This window comes from Panthera leo, chromosome C1, assembly GCF_018350215.1.
Source record: "Panthera leo isolate Ple1 chromosome C1, P.leo_Ple1_pat1.1, whole genome shotgun sequence".
NCBI classification, from domain to species: Eukaryota; Metazoa; Chordata; class Mammalia; order Carnivora; family Felidae; genus Panthera; species Panthera leo.
In genome coordinates this window covers 58,161,181-58,185,664 of record NC_056686.1, presented here as the reverse complement: position 1 = coordinate 58,185,664, position 24,484 = coordinate 58,161,181, and the positions used below count along the sequence as shown (strand labels likewise).

The 24,484-nt window shown below is 37.0% G+C and overlaps 1 long non-coding RNA gene across 7 annotated transcripts in view; it reads right to left on the bottom strand.

Annotated features, from left to right (window-relative positions):
- Nucleotides 1-22,457, bottom strand: part of LOC122227565 — a 90,709-nt gene extending 68,252 nt beyond the window's left edge. For all 7 annotated transcript variants that reach the window (XR_006206126.1, XR_006206125.1, XR_006206124.1 and 4 more), the window contains exon 1: nucleotides 22,317-22,457. This is a non-coding gene — a long non-coding RNA (uncharacterized LOC122227565). The remainder of the gene's footprint in view (nucleotides 1-22,316) is intronic.
- Nucleotides 22,458-24,484: the final 2,027 nt, after the last annotated feature.

The window sequence follows — 24,484 nt, the reverse complement described above, 5'->3', positions numbered from 1 at the left end:
GTCTACAATATTGAGTACAGAACATGACTTCCAGCTAGAATTGTGGTACTTGGCTGTGCTGTAGAGATGAGGCAGTTACTTCATGAAGTGATTGCCTGAGTCTGTGGATAGCCTCAGGAACTCAGCAAACAAACCTATAACTCAATAAGCGTTAAGTTTACACAATAGAAGTGCATCAGATTCATAATCACTGGGCTCTACTTTTTATTCTCCTACTGTTCAGATGTATCTAAACAACAAAGTCAAGCTAAATATCCAGATAATTTATCTGTGACATGAGCGAAGAACCACTAGTTTTTCTTCGCCCCATAAAGAACATTTGGGCCTGAAAATAAATAGGGCAATTTTCTCAAAACTGCATTTCTTTTTTTTTTAAGTTTATTTATTTATGTTGAGAGAGAGAACGTGCAAGTGGGGAAGGAGTGAAGAAAGAGAGGGAGAAAGAAAGAATCCCAACCAGGGCTGCACCACTAGGGCAAAGCCCAATGCAGGGCTCAAATTCATGAACACAAAGATCATGACATGAGCTTAAGTTGGATGTTTAATTGATTGAGGCACCCAGGTGCCCCCAAAACTGCATTTCTTAAATCTCTTAAACCCATAGTGACCAAGAGAACTTGAAAGTAAATAGAGAGGCAAATTTATGGTAGGAGTCCCTAGAATTTTTCTTTTTTTGTTAGATAATGCAAAAACAAGATTTCAATATGGGAAAAAATAGCCTTTATGTATCTCTGCATCAATCATTGAGTGTTAACTCTGTCCTCAGTACACATATATCATCATTTCTTATATTGATAAACATAAAGATTGGTTATTATCAATCAGTCAGTTAGTCAGTGAGTCTGTCAGCTGGTCAGGATGCTATTCCCAGAAACAAGGATGGCTGGATAAAGCTTAAAAGAACCTTATATTTAGAGGCACCTGGGTGGCTCAGTCGGTTAAGCGTCCAACTTCAGCTCAGGTCATGATTTCAGGGTTGGTGAGTCTGAACCCTGCATTGGGCTCTGTGCTGACAGCGAAGAGCTTGGAGCCTGCTTCAGATTCTGTGTCTCCCTCTCTCTCCGTACCACTCCTGCTTGTGCTCTGTCCCTCTTTGTCTTTTAAAAATGAATAAACATTAAAAAAAAACTTTAAAAGAAAAAAAAGAGGGACAGAGAGAGAGGGAGAGAGAATCCCAAGCAGGCTCCACACGATTAGCACAGAGCCTGATATGGGGATCAATAGAACCATGAGATCATGACCTGAACTGAAATGAAGAGTTGGATGCTTAACAAAGTGAGTCACCCAGGCTCGCCAAAGATCTTCTAAATTGTATGTTTCCTGAGACCTCTTTTTCCAGGAAAATGGATAGATAAATTTTTCCTTTTCCTCCCACCAAGTAGATGGACCACATACGAAAATGACCATAAGAAGACTCTAAAAAGTACAGAGAAGAGGAGAGAAGAGGCAGACTGGTTAAGAACCTTGAAGCCCATGGAATAACACCATGGTGAGTTTCCCTTTCTACCTCATATATCCCAAACCTGAAGTTGAAGAAGTCGGCAACCTGGAAAAGCCAATGGACAGACACATACAAAAAGCCCCAACTTTTTTTGGTCTACTCTTTTAGCAAAAAGACCAGGAAAGTCACAGTCAAGCAGGACAGAAAACTTTTAGACAACAACTGCTTTACTACAGCCAAATCACAGAAGAGCCATGGATCCATCCACATCCACACCACCAAAGGCTGAGTGGGGAGCCTAGGCTTCCATCCATGATAGGCTATCACAAGATGTCTCAACACTCCTACAAGGGTAGTGTCAAAGAAGACCAAGTAAGGAGTCAGGAACTTCATCCCTGATCATCAATAACAAGCATACTTCCTCTTCCTTTCCCCTCCACTATCAGTAAAGACCATGCAGTGAACCAGAACTCCCATTTCCAATCAGCAATAATGAGAAGTTCTCTCTTCTGGTATCATTAGAGGGTAACAGTAAACCTCTATGTGGTAGTAATGAGGTGGCACACCCCCTCCACAGCTTGAACAATGCCAGAGAAAGCCAGCTAAAACTGAATGCTTAAACAATAACCACAGTCTCATAGTACAACACAGATTCAGGTTTCAAAAAAAAAAATTACTTCTCATACCAAAAAACAGAAAAATCTCAAACTGAATAATAAAAAAAACATTAGATACTGATACCAAGATGACAGAAAGTAGAATGATCTGACAAAAATTTTAAGCAGCCATGTTAACCATGAATTAATCAACAATTATGAACCTACTGAAAACAAGTGAAAAAAAAATAGAAAACCTCAGCAAAGACATAAAAGATATAAAGACAAATCAAATGGAAATTTTAGAACAAAAATTATAATTGTTTAAGTACAAAGTGTAGGGGTGCTTGGGTGGCTCAGTTGGTTAAGTGTCCAACTCTTGATTTTGGCTCAGGTCATGATTTCATGGTTCGTGAGTTCAAGTCCCACGTCAGGCTCTGTATTAACAGCACAGAGCCTGTATGGGATTCTCTCTCCCATTCTCTCTCTGCCCCTTCTTCTCCCCCACTCATGTGCATGTGTGCACACACACTCTCTCTCAAAAATAAATAAAATTTAAAAAAAGAAGAAATACAAAGTGTAGTGAATAGACTAGCCAACAGGGTGAATATGACAAAGGAAAGAATCCATGAACTAGAAGACAGAACAATAGCAACTATCTAAGCTGAAAAAAAGAAAAAGTAGGCTAAAGTTAAAAAAAAAAAAATTGACAGAACCTAGAGACCTGTGGGACAAAATATCTAACATTCACATTTTCAGGGTCCTGAAAAGAGAGGAGACAGGGGACAGAGCTGAACAGTGCTTGAAGAAATGATGGCCATAAACATGCCAAATTTGGAAAGGACCATAAACCTATACATTCAAGAAGCTGAATGTACCCCCAAATAGTGTAAATTTAAAGAAATTCAAGCCAAAAAATACCATGATTAAATTTCTGAACAATAAGCAAAGAAAAAAAATCTTGTAAGCAACCAGAGGGGAAAAACACCTTCCCTATAGGAGAGTAATTAGAAAAATAAGAAATATCTCATTAGAAACCAGAGTAATGAATGAAAAGAAGTGTCAGCACATGATCCTATACCTACAGAAAATGTCCTTCAGGACAAATCAAGACAGTGTCTGATGAAGGAAAACAAAGAATTTGTCACTAGCAGATACATCCTAAAAGAACGCCTAAAAGAACTTCTGTAAAAGAAAGGAAATGATAAAAGAACTTTGGGATATCAGGAAGAAAGAACACAGTAAGCAAACGTATGAGTAAATATAGGGTTTTTTTTCTCCTCTTGAGTTATCTAAATTATGTTTGACATCTAGAGCCAAAATTGTTAACACCCTCTGTTGTCGTTCTAAATATATAAAAAGAGGAAACATGTTAGACAATTAGAAATGGAGAGGGTAAAGAGATATAAAGGAAGATAAGATTTCTGTACTTCACCCAAACTTGTAAAATGATGACATCCATAGACTGTGGTAAGTTACGTATATATATATAGTGTAATACATAATGCAAGTATTAAAAAAGCTTTACAAGAAGATATGCTCAAAGACATATAGGCAAACCTATATGAATCTATAGAATTCTAAACAATGTTCAAGCAACCCATCACAGATTGGAAAGCGAAAACAGAGAAATAAAAAAAAAACAGTACAAACAAAATAAAAATTAAAATGGCAGACGTAAGCCCTGGCACAGCAATAATTACATTACAATACATGATCTGAATACATTAAAAGAGATTGACAGGGTAAATTAAAAAATACCCAACTATATGCTATCTACAAGAACCTCTCTTTAAAGTAACAATGTAGGGGTGCCTGGGTGGCTCGGTGGGTTAAGCGTCCGACTTCGGCTCAGGTCATGATCTCATGGTCCGTGAGTTCAAGCCCCGCGTCAGGCTCTGTGCTGACAGCTCAGAGCCTGGAGCCTGTTTCAGATTCTGTGTCTCCCTCTCTCTCTGCCCCTCCCCTGTTCATGCTCTGTCTCTCTGTCTCAAAAATAAATAAACGTTAAAAAAAAAAATAAAGTAACAATGTAAGTAAAACCTTGGTTTGCAAGCATAATGCATTCCATAAACATGCTTGTAATCCAAAGCACTTATATGTCAAAGAGAATTTCAAGAACCATTGGCTCAGTTGTGATCATGTGATGTTCGGCATCACATGTTACTCATATTGTAAGCCATCACCCATTTATCAAGTTAAAATTTGTTAGAGATGTTTGCTTGTCCTGCAGAACACTCACAGAACAAGTTACTTGCAATGCAAGCTTTTACTATAGTCAGGTTGAAAATAAAAGGATGGGAAAAAAACAAACACTAATCAAAGGGGGAAAAAAGGAGCTGGATAACATTTAGATAAAGTAGACTTCAGAGCAAATAAAATTACCAGAGACAAAGAAAGATGTAATATAATGATAAAAGGCTCAATCTATCAAGAAGACATAAGAATCCAAGATGTATTTTCTCTACATCAAACATCAAAGCTACAGAATACATGAAACAGAAACTGAAAGAATTTAAAGGAGAAATAGATAAATCACACATATAGCTGTAGACTTCAATACCTCAGCAACAGTACAATAGCTAGACAGAAAATCAGCAAGGATATTCAACAACACAACAACGCCATAAACCAATGGATTTGGTCAGCATTTATAGAAACCCTCCCCCAAAAACAGAAAATGAAGTATTCTTTTCAAATAACCACAGAACATACACCAACATAGACCATAACCTGGAGCATAGAACAAAGCTTAACAAATTTTTAAAAATTAAAATCATACAGCGTGTGTTCTCTGGTAACAAGAGAATCAAATTAGAAATCAGTGACAAAAGATAACAGGAGAAGAACTATATATTGTAAACTAAATAACATACTTCTAGATAAAACATGGGTCAAATAGGAAGTCTCAAAGAAAATCAAATACATTTGACTGAAAGAACACAAAAACATGGCATTCGGGGTTTGTAAGATACAACTAAAGCAGTGCTGAGAGAGAAATTTATATCATTTAAATGCATATATTAGAAAAGAGAGTTTCAAATAAACAATCTAGCCTCTACCTCAAGAACCTAAAAAACAAAGTTGAAACAAACTCCAGAAGAAGGAAATAACAAAGATAAGGGCAGAAATTAATGAAGTTGAAACCAGAAAAAAAAACAACAGAGAAAATCAATGCAACAAAGACCTGGTTTTTTGAAAAGATCATTTAAGTTGACAAACTTCTAGCAAGTGTGACAAAGAAAAAATGAAAAGATACAAATTGCCCCTACTGGGTAATCAACAGGGGATATCACTACAGGTCTTAGAGAATCAAAAGGATAATTTAAAATGGTACAAACAGCTCTGCACTCAAAATTTTGACAACCATGAATAAATGGGTCACTTCTTCAAAAAACACAAACTACCACAACTTCCCAGTATGAGATAGATCATTAGAAAGGCCCTCAAACTATTAAGGAAATTGAGTTCATAGTTTAAAAACTTTCCCCCCAAATCTCCGGGCACAGATGGTTGCACTGGAAAATTTTATTGAAAGTTTAAAGAATTAACACTATATAGTCTCTTCCAGAAGATACAACAGGTGAAAATATCTCAAAATTCATCTTAGGAAGCTATTATTGCCCTGATACCAAACCAGACTAAGACACTACAAAAAAAGAAAACTATAGACCAAGATCCAAGTTCTGGTACCACGGTTGTTATCATGTTGTTCTGCATTGTACTACTACTAGATGCTACCAGTGGGAAACTGGTAATATGTAGAGATCTTCTTCATTATTTCTTATAACATGTGAACCTAAAGTTTCTCAAAATAAAAAAAATTTCACATACAAAAAATTGCTTTTTCTGGGCCTCATATTCTGAAATATTTTTACTGAATAAAATTATAAGTAATCATTCTTTTTCCAATTTTAATTAAACAAACAAATTTCTCAGTTGGAACCAACAATCTTTTCCAATATCAATACCAAGATGAAGAAACTGAGATCCAGAAAAGTTGCATGTCTTGATCAAGTTTAATGACACCTTCACTACTGAATTATGACAGAAGTCCATGATGCCCAATTCACACTTTCTACCAAAATATCAGATTGAACTATATAAAATGACCAATATTGAGTCATTATTATCTATAAAAAGGTGCAACCCAGTGTATAATCTCTCATCATGGAAAAGACTTCAAATGTTGCTGTATTTTCAAATAAGCATTTATTTAGTATCCACTCCATATTTAATTAAGTATAAGATGTTTCACTCTAGGGGCCCCTAGGTGGCTCAGTCCCTTAAGCATCTGACTCAATTTCAGCTCAGTTCATGAACTCACCATTCATGAGTCAAGCCCTGCCTTGGGCTCTGTACTCATAGCTCAGAGCCTGCTTGGGATTCTCTCTCTCCCTCAGTCTCTGCTCATACCCCACCCCAACTCATGCTCACTCTCTTTCTCTCAAAATAAATAAATAAACTTAAAAAAAAATTAAGATATTTCACCCTAAGGAATATGTCATTTAACTTTCCTCTGATATTATTGTGGTAGAATCCACTCCCTATGGAAAGAAAAAAAAAAAGAAAGAAAAGGAAAAAAACAAAAACAAACAACAAAAAACTTCAAGGTAACCTGGCTATGCACCTACGTGACGACATCCCTCATGACCTTGTAAACTGAGACTACTTAATCAGACTACATGTTTGTGTGTGTTACCATATATAGGAGACAAAAAAATAGAAAATGTATTTAAAAACAAAACTATGCCACGGGATATTCAGGGCTCAATTCTGATATTCAGGGCTCAACCCAACTGAGTGGTGCCGGCAGGAATAACATTGCTTCCTGGAAAGAAAAGCCTTGGTGTCATGACTCTCTGTGTGAGAATCCTGCTACATTACTAGTATTGTTTCCAGGACCTGAAATCCCTCAGGAATGACCCAAAGTTTCATTTCCCCCATCCTACCCTGAAGTCCTCCATATCTCTTGTGTCCTACCATGTTGATAGATTTGATGTCACTGGATGGGATTCTCAAAGCACCAAAGAAGCTGAAGGACTACCACTTGACCTATGCTCATCCAGAGGCTTGGCCCCTGGTCCAATCCAAAGTCTTCTAAGAAGCTCTAGGTCTAAATAAGTGTAAGACTCCCCAGGGCTTCTGAGAACCTCCCAGACTGAAAATTATTCCTAGTGCTCCTTTTTGTTTCAGACTAGGATTAACTCTAAGTGGCCAGGGACGGGTGTTTGAGAGGATGAGGCCCCAGTATCAACCTGTCCTGGGAGTTATTCACAATGGGGGGCATTTAGGGCATTTAAAGAAAGAGTCCAGGGCCTTTCCATTAGGCAGTCTCAATGCTACCACAATGCATTGCTTCCTGGTGATCCTGAGAACACACTTCTACCTACCTACTTAGGTTCTTATTTGGCAGCTGCCTCTTCGTGGGCCATAATAAATACAGACCAGAACAAATAACCTGGGTGTTCATCCCAGCTGTGTTTGTGAGCAACAGTGTGACCTTAAGCACCAACTTAATTTTTCTTAGCCTTTCTTGCTTGGCCGATAAAGTAGTGAAAATACTGATATAATAATCTAATAAGATAATGCTATGTTTTCCAAACCAGAGTATGTTCATTATTCATGATATATGAGATGATTTTAGGTGGTCTGTGATCAATATATTTATCTTAAGTACTTTTACCTTCCATTTAGGAGAAGACAAATGGTTTCCTATTTACAGTAAATTCCCTTTAAAAAAATAAATGTGTGTACATTTTTCAAAATTTAAAGTCATTTAAAGGAAAATATTAAGTACATAATATTATAGGAAACACATGGATGTGACAAAAATAACTTGTGTTATTAGAAATACCAAGTTAACAAATGTTGCACGTGTCAATGTATGAGAGCTTCTCTGGTCATTCCAACACTGTGATCAAAAGCAGTGGTGCATGCCTGAATTATCCATATGTCCACTCATCTTGACAAAATTTATGAGTTAATTGCTTCACTTTCCCTTTCTCTTTGCCAACGTATACAGTCCCAGAGCCTGCACTCACCAGAAACTTCCCTAGACTTCAAGATACATCACATCATATCACATCATTGGCTTCCTGTGACTTTCAGTGTCCAACATAAAGTCGTCACCTTTATCATCACCTGAACTATTATCACCTCATGTCACCCTCTTTAACAACTCAAGACCCATGTCATCCTGGTTAGCACTCTGCTCACTGACCTTGTCTACCATGCTGCTGCTACTCTGCACATGCCCAATTCATTCTGCAAGGTGCATTTCAAAACAGACTTGTGTCTAGAAATCTAGCAAATCACATCACTTTCATATGATTTATTAATTTCATAAGTTCCCTCACCCCGGCAGTGAAGAAAATAAACTATATTTAATTACAGGGTTAACTGAAGACTACACTGCTCACAGCCATCTCCCACATTCTATTTCTGTCAAGTGAGTAATAAAGTTGAAGGTCATGGTAGAAAGACAGAGATAAAGATGAACATCATTTCTTTTTCTTGTTTTCTTCCAGTTATAATGCCTCTCTCTCTGAATACCTTGCCAGACAGAGATGTAGCAACAGCTTCCTGGATGCCAGAGGGCAAACACTACATTCACCCTGGACGTGATCAAAAGAATATTTATTGACTGACTGATTGCTATTACTCAAAATATCCAACTTATAAACTGCCTTCACATAAATTGCTTTTATCTCCTTCGGTTTTCATGAAAACTCTGGGAAATAGCTAACGTCACCTTCCTTTAATAGAGAAGGGAAAAGAAGCTTAAACAAGGCAACGATGTAGCTAATTATGGCAGGACTTGGGTTTGGGTATGCTGCCTCCGGGTCCAGCAGGTTTATACTCCTTACGTATCTCTACTGAGAGGGTCTCTGACATAAGCCATGGCCACCATAAGCCATCTCTTTTAAGAGATATTAGTTAGGTTCACTATTCTTCGAGCCTCTTGAAACGAGGCAGCGAAGTTGATGTAAAGGTGCTTACTTGTAGATCAGATGGCTGACATCATCTGGCTTCTCTTATCCTCATCCTGTGGCTTTACTCCCCCATCCACTGTTCTCAGTGCCCTGGGCCTCCTTGCTATTCCTCAAACAGGTTAAAGCCAACTGTGCTCCCCACTGGCTGTCACCCCATCTGGAATTCTCCTCATGACCCCCTTTCTAAGAAGGACCTTATTGAAATAGCATCACTCCCTTCTCTTCTTATCACTTTCTCACCCTTCCCTGCTGTATTTTTTCCCATAGCTTTTATCACCATCTGGCATAGCATAAATTTTATTGATTTATTTGTTTGTTAATATGCCCTTCCCCACTAACATAAACTCCATTATGGCAAGGATTTTTTATTGCATTTACTACACTGTATTCCCACTCCCCAGTGACTGACACATAGCAGACATATAAATGCTGGCAGAGGGGGAAAAAAGAGATCAAGAAGAGCAAGAAGGGGGAGAGTGAGGGGAGGGAGGAAAGGATTTGAGTTCTGACTCCACCACCTAATTCACAGCTGGGTGAACATAAGTCACTTTACTTCTGGGACAGTTTCTTCCTCTGACAATGAAGTGTTTAGATTCAGTCACCTCTAAGATCACTTCTGACATAATGCTCCATAATTCTGTGCATTACGATTCTGTTTCCCTTGCTTACTGATTAAGTACAGGAGGATAAATAGTCATCACAAGGCAAAAGGCTGCACACATCAGTGAACTCCCCTTCCTGCTGTTATCACTTATTAGTGTGCTGAACACAGCTAGCCTGATTCTAGGGTATGAGAGACCTTTCTATGTGGCAGTTTTTGAGAAATTTCAGGAAAGCTACCACTTGATAAAAAGTATCTTTCCCCTACAAGTTTCTGTTGATGTTTAAAATTCTAAGGTGAACAGCATTTCTGTGGACACCATCTCTTACCAAACTATAAAGGTCCCTCTAAAACCCTTATCAGTCTCTGATACATGTTAGGCAGCTCTGCAAAAAAGACTAGGACTTTTGGAATCAAGAAAACCTGGATGGGAAGCCTGGTCTGCCACTTAGAACAGACTACCAGAACATGACTACCAAAACTTGAGCAAATGATTTATTTCTCTAAAACTTAGCTTTGTAATCTATAAAATGGGGATAATGATAGTACTTGTTTTATATAGATTTTCTGAGGATTAAGTGACATTAAGTTTTTATAGAACTTAAGAAATGATCAATAAATTATAATTAGTATATTGCTTTTAATAGTATAAGAATAATTTTATCTAATCCCAGTGATCAGTTAACTTCTGGTGTTGGGTTTGTAAATAGGCACACTCTGGACAAAAGGAGGACATATAGATTCAGAATACAAGAGAAAATATTTCTTTCAGGATTCAAACGTGCTAAAGGGCACCTGGGTGGCTCAGTCAGTTAAGCATCTGACTTCAGCTCAGGTCATGATCTCATAGCCCGTGGGTTCGAGCCCTGTATTGGGCTCTGTGCTGACAGCTCAGAGCCTGGAGCCTGCTTCAGATTCTTTGTCTCCCCCTCTCTCTGTCCTTGCCCCACTTGTGCTCTCTCTCTTTCTCTCAATAATAAATAAACATAAAAAAATTTTTTTTAAATAGTGCTGGTATACTGGGAGGGGAGGCTGGGCAGTCTGGAGTCACAGAGATTCCATAAGGGAGAAAGGGATCAAAAGCAAATTGCAGTAATCACAGTCAGAATTATCACTTTTCCACTGATGTTTTAAACTTTTTGAAAATTACTGCCTTTTTGGTTAATCATGACCACAGATCACCGTAACTCAGGAGATGTCACATATCACCTCACAACAACTCAGTGCAGCAGTAGCAGACAGAAAAGAATCCGGTTCTCCCTGAGGCAGACATGACAATCAATCAGTGGCCCTGAGTTCATGGTTCTGCCAGGAAACTTATCAACAAAGGTCAAAGTTGTTTGGGAAAGACCAAAAAAAGAAAAAGCACTGAAATCCTAGGCAGTGCCCACTCATTAATCAAGACTAAATGAAAACATTGTTTCTATGCCTAAAGCACTGACATCTTCTGTATAAACTACAACACTTTTATTTTAGTGATTACGTTATGTTTCAAAACTGATAGAATACCAAGGAAAAGGAGCGGGAAGTGTCCAGAAAAATAGCTTTGTCTCCAAAATAAAAAAGAACCAGTATAATTGGAAACTAAGGATCACTCTGAATTTCTGTCTCCTTATTAAGCCAGTTCCTGTTTTACTAAATATCATGAAAGTTTTTTTCCATATTTTCTCAATGTTTTGCATCAGTTATCTGAAATGTGTAATATTCTATATTAGAAAACTATAACTGCACTTATAAATAATAAAAACCTTTAGGGCAGTAGAAACAGAAAATGACAGACTTAAATGTCTTATCACTTGATAAACTGCAAATTTATGATGTGACCTCCTTCTAAAGAACTCATATTTGGGTTAGAACAATTCCTGATTCAATGTTTGACTTATGAATGGTTTTAACAATTTGAGGACTATTTTTCTCTGCCATAAAATAATTGCTTCATAGAATGAATATACAAATAACAATCATTTGGCAATTTACATAATGCTAATGACAGACATAGGCACTCTTACCTCTCAGGTCCTGCTGTACCCTATATGGGTGGTGGTACATTTCACATTGCATTTAAGCCCTTGAGAGCTGAAAGTTCTTAATTTCATCACTATCACGGTGCCTAGCACATATTAAGTACTCCATTGAATATCTTTTAAATTAATAATGAATAATGGATAAATTAGTCACTGGGAATGTGAAATTGTGTAAGGCTCAACTGATCTTGCAAGTTAGTTGGATAGTTAAGATATGCAAAATTAAATTACAATCCAAAAGTTGAATTAACCCAGAGGCTAAACTGTTCCAGGGAAGAGTACCTGGGCAGCAGCTACTGTGGAATGAGGAGAGGCAGATTAGTGTGCTAAGTAAGAATTTAGGCTCTGAAATCAAATGGAATAGGTTTGTTGCTTGACTTTACCATTTTCCAGCTGTGCAAATGTGGATAAATTACTCTCAAAAGACCATGAAACCATCACACATTCTCTGAAATAAAAAGACAAAGGCTGAAGATATTCTTACTACAGCAAGAAAGAGTGAGACTGGCTAGGCACAGGCTCAGCTGGTCTTCCATAAAATTTGGGGAGGCATGCAGTTCATAGAGACTTTTAGGGGCATCTGTAGAAACCTGATTACTAGGTGTAAAAACTGCTGTTGATGGGTTAAAACTCAGCAATGTGTTTACTGGTGCAAGTCCTGAATGGCTAACTTTCAGAAGCAGAGGACTGGCCTTGATAAGTTGGCTTATGAAAGTGCATTCACTGTAAGTGACAAATTTAAAAACAGTTCTGTGGGGCACCTGGGTGGCGCAGTCGGTTAAGCGTCCGACTTCAGCCAGGTCACGATCTCGCGGTCTGTGAGTTCGAGCCCGGCGTCAGGCTCTGGGCTGATGGCTCGGAGCCTGGAGCCTGTTTCCGATTCTGTGTCTCCCTCTCTCTCTGCCCCTCCCCCGTTCATGCTCTGTCTCTCTCTGTCCCAAAAATAAATAAAAAACGTTGAAAAAAAAATTAAAAAAAAAAAAAAAAAAAAAAAACCAGTTCTGTTGACTAATTGTTGCCATGGCTACAGAACAATTAATCTTACCTTTGTGAAAACTAAACCTTTCTAAATTTGAGTTTCTTTATCAATAAACTTCACAGAGGTTTCATAAGAATTGTAAAAGGTGATGCTCATAAAGAACATACGTTGTACTTGCCACATACTGAGTAGTCAATAAACTTATGTTTATATTTTCAAGATAGATGGAAGGCAATTTGTCTAGAATATATATAGAATTCCTATGAAATATGGTCTAAATGCTTTTGCCAGAACACCATAAAATACTGCTTTCTTCCCTCTCTACACTCTTGGTTAAAAAAAACAAAACAAAACAAAACAAAACTAACATGGTATTTTATTTGCAAGGTCTAACACTAAGGTTAAATGGGTTTGTATTGTGTAGGATTCTGCTTTCCTTCTGTTCTTAGCTCACCTTAGATTCTGAAGGCATGAGATAAATAGAATGGATATATGCCAGGCTCTAGGAGAACATAGGGAGATGTGGACCAGATTATGGTTTCTAATTCTTCCTTCCCACCTTGCTATAAAATTGTACACAACCTTACAGTATCACTCACCAAGTAAATAGTATGTTGCCCACCCCCATTGGCACTAATGTTGGTCATGTGAATTACTTTGGCCAACACACTGTAGCAGCTATGATATAAGCAGAGGTTTTAGGTTGCTTTCAGGATTTGGTTCAGAAGTTTGCATCTCTGCCATCCACCATGAAAGTAACATATGCTATCAAAGAAGCAAGGAGATACATGGAGCAGATCTGCACCCAACATTCAGGCTGAGGCCAAACTCAGCTCATCAACAGATCCATGAGTGAAAAAAAAAATTTTTTTGGTGCTAAGTCACTGAGATTTTGAAGTTTGTTATACCGAGAAAATTGACTACATAAGGGAAAGACATAAGGCAGAGCCTGGACTGTTATAGAATGGAAAAGAGAAATGGAGCAAACATGGGGAATGAAGATTCAGAGAAATAGATTAGCCTAAAAAAAATAATGCCATTATTTGGTTTTGCTTCAGCTGTAAAGGGAACATCAATAAATTAGTACTTTCTCTCTTCCTAGGTACAAAATAAAACTAAGATAGAGTAGTCACAAAGACTACAGTATAAGGCTTTCCAGGAAAGAAAGATACTCAGAGTAAAAACGAAAGGTGAGTACTCAGTGCCTGACATATAACAAGCTAGAGCACCAACAACTAAGGATATGAGCTGGAAAACCAATCCCAAGATTGAGGAGGTTCTGAAAGAATAGAGAAGACCAAGAATCTAGGTTCTAGGACAGTCCTCTTATAAAGCATCTTAGCACATTACAGATTGGATTCAGTGCAGGATTAAACTCAATTTGTTATGTACATATATGGGAACAAAGGAGCAGATATTAAGTAAAAGCATAGATCTCTAATGCACTGCTAGAAAATATCAACAGATCGTAATTAGATGGGATGTATTTGGTAAGTATGAATGTCAAGGCTTGTCTGTTAAAAGCAAGCTAACTCTGGCAGAAACTATAAAGAAAATTTAAAACCACACTCCGTGATACCAATGTTTTCTTAGAAACAGATTCCAAGACTTCTGGGGATGAGTGATGTCACACTTTCAAAGTTTCTAAGTTAAGTTTCTTTGGTTGAAAGCAATATAATCTGACATTGGTTAACCTAAGGAAGGGGGGAATATATATACAGAGACATAGAGAGAAAGAGAGAATCTTACCTACATTATAGCATCAGATAATCAGGGCTTAAGTTAGAGCAGCTCTGAGCATCTTTACATGGACTAATGGAAGGCGTCATCTGGGCTGAACAAGCTGCGATTCTTTTTATCCTCGTGTCCTTCCCCATAAGTTTCCAAAACCCAGGCTACTGAGACTGGCTGCCTTAGTTTATGCCATGTCCCTTTGTACCATCAAGGTTGCAAACAATAAGGGAAGGATAAGTTTTCCAGAAAGAAATTGTAAATTGCACAAAAAGGGGGTTGGTGTGACCACATACTAGGTCACAAAAATAACGGACAATTCTTGTTTTGATTCTTTCATTAATTTGTATCTTGGAGTGCCTTGCTCAGTGTTTGGTCCATAGTGGACACTCAATAAATATTTTTTGAGTAAATATTGAATGAATGAACATAAAATGAATGATCTCAGGCCTGCTGACAATCCCTTTTTACAACTTCTATAAAATGGTTATGTTAATATCTGTCTTATCTTTTCATTTGTCTCAGAATAAATTGGGATGATATAAGAAATAATTTAGAAAATTTAATGATCTACACAAACAGAAGGGAGTTGAGTATTTTTGTCTACAATAACTTATATTTTGGAGGCACTTTTAATGGGTCAGCCACCATGCTAAGTACCTTACATAATTTCATTTGTTCTTCAAATCCTATGAAGTAGACGTTATTCATATAACACTCCACTGCTTCCGTTTTATACTTGCAGAAACTAAGGCTGGAGGGCCATAATATGATTTGTGCAAGATGTCAAAGTAAATGAGAGTAGGTGTTTGAATCCAAAAGCACATGACCTCAAACACCACACTCTTGACCATTACATTCAGTAGGCATTCAGACTTTTCTGATCCAGAAGGAACGTGCAGATTTCATAATCATCAATGTAAGCATGCGTTATCTTTTTTTAAACATGAATGTACAATACGAGAAAGTGGCAAATGATATAATTTAAGCCTCCCAGTTTAAGTTATGAAAATTAAATTACTATATGATGAAATAAAATACTATGTGCTTTATTTAGAGAGTGTTACCTCTGATTAAACTAATATTAAAACTCTGATCAAAACTCCAGCAGAATAGCTTTGATTATCTAGGTCAGATCCATTTCCATGAGAGTCCTGTTAATTTATAAGTGTTGAGCTAATTTCTTTTGTGAATAAGATTTTAATTTCAGATCCCAAGTGTTTGACAATGATGGACAAAACAAAAATGACCCTTTGAAAACAAAATATAAACTTAGTATAAATTATGCATGCCAGACAACATCTCATAAGTTTAGAACACTTTGCTCAAAAGCTTAGAATGCAATGAAATTAAACTGTTTATATTTGGGAATTCTGAACTTTTAGAAGAAAGGCTAAACTGGTCTCCATCAGCTCATCACTCTCTAAAACAGTTGATGTGCATTAAATGGCTATGAGATTTTTTTTTTCCTTCACACTGTGTGATGGTGTTGTAATAGTTACAACTTAGGAAAAAGAGTACAAAGATATCCCCTGCTTTTCAGAATTTTTGCATTATGCCACTTCCCTTTTACAGAAAACCTATGTTAGTACCTATTTTCACTAATAGAAATCTGAAGAGGATTTTCACTCTTAGGAGAAAAGGTAAAAATTGAAAATAACATTCCTCATTTGTTTCAGAGAGAACCTGTTAGGCAGCGCACCTTGAACAGCGAGAATGGCGCCACCAAGCTCTTTCCCTGGGAACTACACTCAGCACCTCAGCAATAGCTGCCATAGTTCTGAACTGAGTCTGTGAGTCCGTGTTTATCTCAATTTATTTTGTGCTAGTGTTAGCAAAATGTGTCCTAGGTATCAGAAAAACCTAAAGGAGGTTATTTTGGGGGCCTGGAAGTGCTGAAAATTTTTTCCACATAAATTAATGGTGATTGCTTCTTCACTTTATACCATTTCAGCTTACAAAATTTTTCATCGGAACATTCTCCTGTTAGCGGGGGAAAACCTGTACTTTGTTCTCACTTCTGCATTTTTTTATAACATTCTCAACTTACCTCCACAGTCAAAGGAAAAGCAAATTTAGGACCCACTCTTTCCCCCGCTTAAACTTCTATTGCTAAAAGAAGACTTTGAAGCCTGATTTAGAGGTTCTCTACATAATCTGAATTTGTTGGATAATAATTGAAACTTTCACTTTGGTTTGGCAAAATAGGATTTGTAGGATACGTTAATATGGCTTTTGAAACTGAGGAAGTGCTCCGAACTAGTAACTATTGATCAACTAGACTGCTTCCAGTTACCATTAACCAAAACACCAGTAAAAGTTCCTTAAACAATCAAGACCTTTGTAACTCTTTTAACAAGAAGGCCAGAGGTAGGGAATCTCCAGAGTTGGTTAGTTCAGCAGCTGATTGAACTCTGGCATCTTCCATACACTGATTTTCATCCTTGGGCATATGTCTTCTTGGTTACAAGGGAATAGCAACCACTCCAGACAACACACCTTCACAGCGCAGCCCCTGCCTGGAGGAAACAAAAATGTTCCTGACTTCTGCCTGCTCCCTTTTTCCAAATTCCCTCAGGCAGTGTGGACCCTGCTTGGGATTCTCCGCCTCCCTCTGCCCCTCCCCTGCTTGCTCTCTCTCTGTCTCAAAACAAATAATTAAAAAAAAAATAGTTAAAAAAAAAGTAAGTTAGTCACAAGTGATTCTTTAAATTAATATTATCCTTCATGATTTTCAAAAGTATGTTACTTCTAGGAATCCATTTTCTAGAAATACATGCACATGTACACCTGTGTGTGTGTGTGTGTGTGTGTGTGTGTGTGTGTGTGTATATATATATATATATATATAGGACCATTCACTGTCAAGTTATTGTAATCCTGAAATTTTAGGAGCAGTATAAACTCATCAGTAGAAGCAGAGTTAAATTAATTGCTATATATTCATAAGGTAGATTGTGGGCAGTTCTTTAAGAAAATTGGTAAATTTATACGCAGTGATGGAGAAGATGTATATCATAAATTATTCTGTTTTAAAGGAAAACTGTGGAACAATACTTACCCTATATTACATTTTTGCTTTAAAAAATACATGTGATATGAGCATAGAAAATCTCTGAAAGGATACACAGCAAACTGTTAACAGACAAATTTGTAGAATTGGTATTAAGGAATGAAATATCTTAATTTTAACTTTATAAACTATGTAACTGGCTAAGTACTATGTTTATAATTTTAAATAGTCTAAAAAGAACCAAAAGGAAAATTTCAGAATATTGTAGCCATTATCCCATTGGTTTTTTCATTAGAGTGATTTAATAAAAGGTATTGTAGGGAAGCAGTACAGTGCAGCGATAAACAAACTGCCTGGGTTTGAACACCAGTTCCTCTACTTCTAACTATACATGCTTGGGCAAGTTACTTAATAGCTCTGTTCCCCACTCATCTGTAAAGTGGGGATAATCACAGTACCAATAGAGATTGTTGTAAGAATAAAAGAAGGTACTGGGTGTCATATGTAAGAGATGAATCACTGGATTCTACTCCTGAAGCCAAAACTACACTGCATGTTAACTAACTTGAATTTAAATTAAATACACACACACACACACACACACACACACACACACACACACACATATATAGGGAATAAAAGGAGCTAGCACATGAAACATTCTAAAACAGTTACCTGGAACATAGTAAGAGTTCAATAAATGCTAGCAACTAATAGAAAAGAGGTATAGAAAGGACACATGTCTTAATGAAAATGGTCTATCTCTTTGGTCCCAGAGTTGGGATTAGAACTTAAGTTGTTTAGTTCCTTGTTCAGTTGCCTTTGAACAACAGACTTTGTTCTTTCTCTTTTAAGCCTTTGAGATCAGTCTAGTTTCCTCCATTCTTTATTCTAGAGGACATTGTCTCCAGCATTCAAATGGAATATGTAGAAAATGATAAAAAAAAAAAAAGAAAAAACAAGGCATCAAGAAAATATTCAAACTACAAGGACAGTAAATCACTCAATAAGTTTAATAATTTCCTGAAAACTTGTTTTCTTAAATTCAATATCCTGCAATTGTCAACAAGGTGCATGTGTATGATTAACTCTGAGGAAATAAGGATCTGCTAGCAAAATTTAACCTGAAAAAAAAACATGTTATGAAGAAAAATCCCTCAAAATATGACCAACATGTCATGTCAATTTCATAGAAGAGCCTAATGGCTCAAGCAACTGTTCATCACGGGCTAAATATAACATACATTTATATTCTCAAAAGATGCCACAGTACACCATCAAATGCAATTAGTACATATGAATACCAAAGCTCTTCCATGAATGGCCTGAGTTTTGGAAAGCCGTATAACTGTCACATATTAGGTATTCAAGAGATATCTGCTGAATGGATTAATGAATGTACACTTCAAATCTGATTACATAATTACCCAGCTGCTAGCTGTCCATCTCTGATGTACTTGAAAAAGCTTCTTTCTTTTTTAATATCTTACAAAGTAGAACAAAAGAGATTTTTAATTTAATACTATCTAAATCAACTACCAGTGTTTCCATTTTTCTACTAACAGAAACACTAAGCATTGAGAAATATTGTTCTGTTACATTAAAATCCTCTATGTTTTCATAAAATTTCATGAATACGTCAAAAAAGAAAGGGAAATGGATATATATGTATATATAGAGAGAGAGAAAGACAGAGACAAAGAGACAGAGACAGAGAGACAGAGACAGAGACAGACAGGGTTGGGGGAGAAAAGAGGAGAAAAAGGGGAAAAGGAGAAGGATTGAGATATTTCTACAATGTGATTACTCTAATTTTGGCTCTCGGGTCTCAACAGCTTCATTTCCCCCTTATTTCTTTTAAGATAGACAAGTAGTTTAGTTTACTGGATGGATTGCTGACTTCCACAGTCCCTGAACATCACTTTTCCTTCCATTTAAATTACCTTTACTGGCATGCCTGTTTTTCACACAACCCAAGTCTGGGAGACAGTGCCTTCTTTGACCCATACTGAAAACAGGAAGCAAAGCACTGGGTTTGCTTTGAATGACTGGGTTTGCTTTGTTTTCTTCTTTTAGCCTGAAGCATGAAGCAGAGTGTACCTTTTGGTTTTTTAACTTGTTTCAACTAAACACTACCATTTTTGTTACATCCACTAGACAAAATCTATGGAAGTTCTACACAATCACAAGGGAACTGGGAAATTCCACAGAAGACACACAGCTATTTGTAGCTCCATTCTTGGCAGTGTTGAGATTTGAAATTAAGAGGAAGAAAACTAAATACAAGACCGGAAGCTACTATTTCTAGAATTAGTTGGTTTTCAAATGCATTAATTAAGAATGTCCAATTACCTAGCTTTACCATGTTTGTGATTTGCACTCTTTTCTTCAGTTCTATCATCAGAAAATCATTTCAGACCCTGCCATCATTGCCACAATGTTATTTTGGTATGTTTTGAGTATGAAATCTCCTTTTCAGTGTTTTTTACATGGGTTGTTTATGCTTTCAAATTCTGATTCCTTTAATCTCTTTTATACTTTATCATTTATTTTAAAGCCTGTACTATATTCTAGTTGATTCACAACTGTCTCTGAGTAAAAGCGTAAAGGTTTGATGAGCTTATTATGAACTGTGTGTCCTGTCCTTCTTTATTGGAACGAGAGGCTCTTCAGAATCTCAGTGGCTACATTCATAGCTCCTCAGAGCCTTGACACCAGCTTGGGGACACAGCCTACGGGTTTATCTGCTGTTTTCATGTTGTACTCAGAGCAAGGTGATATTGTTACTTGGCTTCTTGCATTATTTACAAGATAAATATTTTTGTTTACTACAAGCCTCCTAGACCAATACTTCAAAGAAATACAATCCAGGGCAGCAAATATTTACTTTAAGATAATAGTGAAAAACAGTAGGATCTGGAACCAAAGAGATGGTAAAGGAAGCTCCCTCCCCCACTGATTTTATATCTAATTAGGAAAACTAAGATGTCCTGAATGAAAAAAAAAAAATGGTGAGTAGATAACCTTAATTTTTTTTTTCAGCTCTAGGATTCTGATTCCATCAGGAATAAAAGATAAATGAATAATTTTAAATGCAGGAGCAAATTAGACTGAACTCATTATATTATGAATAAAGGATTTATGGCATGTAGTCTCAGTACTAGAAAAGAGGAAAGGAGATATCTGCTACTCTCTGTTTCGAGAGGAATATGAGCCTTCTCATTCTTGGTGGGCCCACGATGCCATGCATGATTTACCTCAGTATTTTATTATTTTTGCTTCCTCATGTGTCAGGCATCCCTCAGCACCCTGGAAATCTTCCTCTAAGAAACATTGAGTCAGATACCTGTGCTACGTGACGTACAACCTTAAGCATATATCCCTGCTGTTGCCTTGTTACCCCCACTTTACTACAAATTCCTACAGGACACGGATATTGGAATCAATCATCACATCAATGAAGAGTTCTTCTTTATTAGATAGAAGAGATGTGGGTATGCGTATATCCTTGGAAGAATAAATAATTCAGAATTCTGTGAATGGTTATGCTGCATTTTTACAGTGCCTCTTTCCCTCTATCTCCTTATTCTCCTCTGGTGTACATACTTCCTGAGAATTCTGGCAGGAGAGAGGAAGGATATGGAGCCTAGAACACTCAAGCATAGCAAGCCAGTTACACTGCTTCCTCAACCAAAAGTCCACCTTACATCCATATTGTCATCAAACAAATGAATATTACAGTGAGGCATGGACCAGTGCAGACCCATCATTATTTCTCTAAGCCAGTATTTCATTTAAAAGTTGTACATGGTTCTTCAGTGAAGAACATGAGCTCTAGAATCAGGAAGACCTGAATTCAAGTTTGTCTCTCACTCCTGGCTACGTGAATTTGGGCAAGAAACTTAGTTTTTATGCTTCCTTTTTTCAACCTATAAAATGGTGATACTCATAACAAATAACCTCGCAGAGTTATTGTGAAGGGTAAATAAACCAATATGTACAAGAATAGCTCACACGGTGCCTAACAATAAATATGTGCTTGACAAAAATTAAGTATGATGATTTATTCAGACCTTCACTTATTCGTGCTTTCAACAAATATCAGTGCTGAAAATACACAGGGAAGAAAAGGGATAAAAATTCTTATTTTTACAAGCTTTCATTCTAGTAATAGAGACCACAGATTCATAAATATAATACATTATGTGTTAAAGCAATGCTAGGGAGGAAAAATATAGCAGGGAAAGAAGAAAACTGAATGGGCATAACAGTGGTAGTGGTTGCACTTTTAAATTGGGTGATCAAGGAAGGCTTCACTCTGAAGATGATTACATAAAGTCATTACAACTCTTCCAATCTCCTGTGCCTAAGTAGGATCATACATAGAAACAAAAAATTTCAGAATGTAAGCTCCACAAGATCATGAATTGTGTTTATTTGATTTATTACCATATCTGTAGTAATAGTGCTTGACAAGTAGGTGTCTAATGAATGTCTGATGAATGCTGATGAATAAATATTAACAGTATATTAAGTGCTATGTGGCATGTATTATAAACATCTTGGTTGACAAAAGAAAATACAATCATTTGGGGCAAATAAGTATTAAAAATAAATGATAGAGTAAAATCAGTGTTCAATTGTTAGGAGAAGTGAATACTGCATTAGAAATCCTAGAAATATTTTATGGTAGCTGCTCCCCAGCTTTCTTCCACTAGGGTCTCTCTCTCTTAGGGAATCTGTCATTCCTTTCTCCCATATGGCAAATGGCAAACTACAAAGTGACCAGGTAACAAATGGGTGGGAAGGGCTGGCCCCTGGCAGAGATGGCCCATTCTAGGCAGGACACCAATTTTGGTGATCTCATTTGAAGAGAAGCCAAAGCCAATTAGACCCTCTGCTTGAGGAATTTGAACTGAAAGAACAAGATAGTTACCTGTAATTTGGATGCTTGAGCTGAAGGTTCATCTAGAGTTTGGGCTGCAGTGACCATTTCTGAGCCATGTTATGAGGAAATTGAGACTCAGAGAAGCTGGCTGGCAGTGAGAGATCAGAGTAACTGCAGAGAGGAAACAGGATGCCATGCGACAGAAAGACAAAGATGGGGAAGTGGCTGGCACTTAAGATTGCCTCAATTCCCACTGACTCTGCAGCCCGGTTGTTTAGTCTGTCCTGGATTATTGTGAGACATCCTCATGTCTTTAAGAGAACCTCATTTTTACTTAGAGTAAGTTACTTTTCCTTCTAACCAAGAGAACACAGGCTCTTGGTCATCAACTATATGCTTTGTACTTCAAACACAGAGTCTAATTTAATTATTAACACAATTCTTTTACTCATTTACTTTTGCAAGAAAATAAATGAAGTTTCAGAAAAATTAACCAATTCACCCAAAGTTGAATGGCTGTCAAATTAAAGATCTCACATTTGAGCCAAAGTTTGTCCAAGACCAAGGCCAATAATTCTCATCCTATTCTGGAGGATAGATAGAATATAAGCATTATAGGAAATAATAAAAAACAGACTCCTTTTGATTAGAGTATAGAGATAAAACTTCATTATGAGAGGAAGGACTTGAGCAGACCTTAAAAGAGGAATAGAATTGAGAAGCATAGAGAATATTTTGGACTAGTGATTGAATGCTATTCCAGGTATAAATAAAACATAACCAAAATCGTAGTGAGGATGACGAGAACGTCAGGCAAGACCACAGAGACACAAAGAAGCTTTGCATCAGTGAGAACAGGCTTAACTTTAGAGGATGGTATGAAATCAAGTTAGATGGTTAACTCTTGTAAATCCTGAATTCTTGACCTTGCATATTTAATACTGCTTGATGAATATTTTTTGAATGTGTGAGTGGCCTTATTTCTGCAATTCAAGAGTTGGAACTCGAGACAAAGATACTATTTTAGAAGGAAACAAAGACTACCCCCAATACTTTTATGTCTCTTCCCGAGGATCATCCTCCCCCACCCCCTTGCCACAAAAATAGAACTCTCCCTGACTCTAGGGAAACTACAACATTTCCAACTTTGGAATTGCTGATATCATCACTATAAGAGTAAATACCATGGCTCACCCTGTGGTCATGAGAGAGATTCAGCTATGACACTCAAGTACCGATAAGGTAATTTCTCTACATGGTATTTTAAAATCATTTGATTATAAAAATAAATCTTAAAGAAAGCAAAACCTGTATAAATCTCAAAGTCACTTAGAAGAAACTATCCCCACAGTAACCAAATCCTCTGGGGAAAAATCATGGTATATTTTCAACCCCCTAAAAATCCATTACTTTTCCAATAGCTTCTAATTCCTTGCCGTCCACTCATCATTAACTTATTGCATTATGACTATTATGACTATATATAACTATTGCATTACCTACTCTCTTTGAATGTAACAGTATGGATTAGTTTTATAGGACTGCCATAACAAAATATCAGAGACCAGGGGATTAAACAACAGAAATTCATTTTCTCACAGTTCTAGAGGCTAGACTTCCAAGAACAATGTGTCAGCAGGTTTATTTCTTCAGAGATACCTTTCTATTTGGTTTGCAGATAGCTGTTTCCTCATCGTGCCCTCACATGGGCTTTGGTCTTTTTTGTGTGTGTCACATCCCTCTCTTTTGGTGAGTCTAAATTTCCTCTTCCAATAAGCACATGAGTCAGGTTGTATTAGTGCCCACCCTAATGGACTCATTTTAACTTAATCACCCATTTCAAGGTCCTATCTTCAAATTCAGTCACATTCTGAGGTGTACTGTTAGGCTTTCAACATATGAAGTTTGAGGAGACACAATTCAGCCCATAACACTGTGGCTTCCTAATCAATAAATCCAAAGTTCTTTCTCTGCCCTCACTGTCCTCGAACTCTCTGGCATTTAATCCTGTTGTTCACTTCTTCCTCAAAATTGTCCTCCCTTTCCTCCTTCTTCTGGAGGAAGATGCTACTGTAGTAGGACCTCTGACCTTAGTGCCTTTGCACATGCTAATTTTTTCTAATTAGAGTAATTTCCATGCTCTTTTTACTTCCATCCCTAGTTGAACATCATTCCTTTGGGATGCCCTCCATTACCACCCTCATCAGTTTATATGT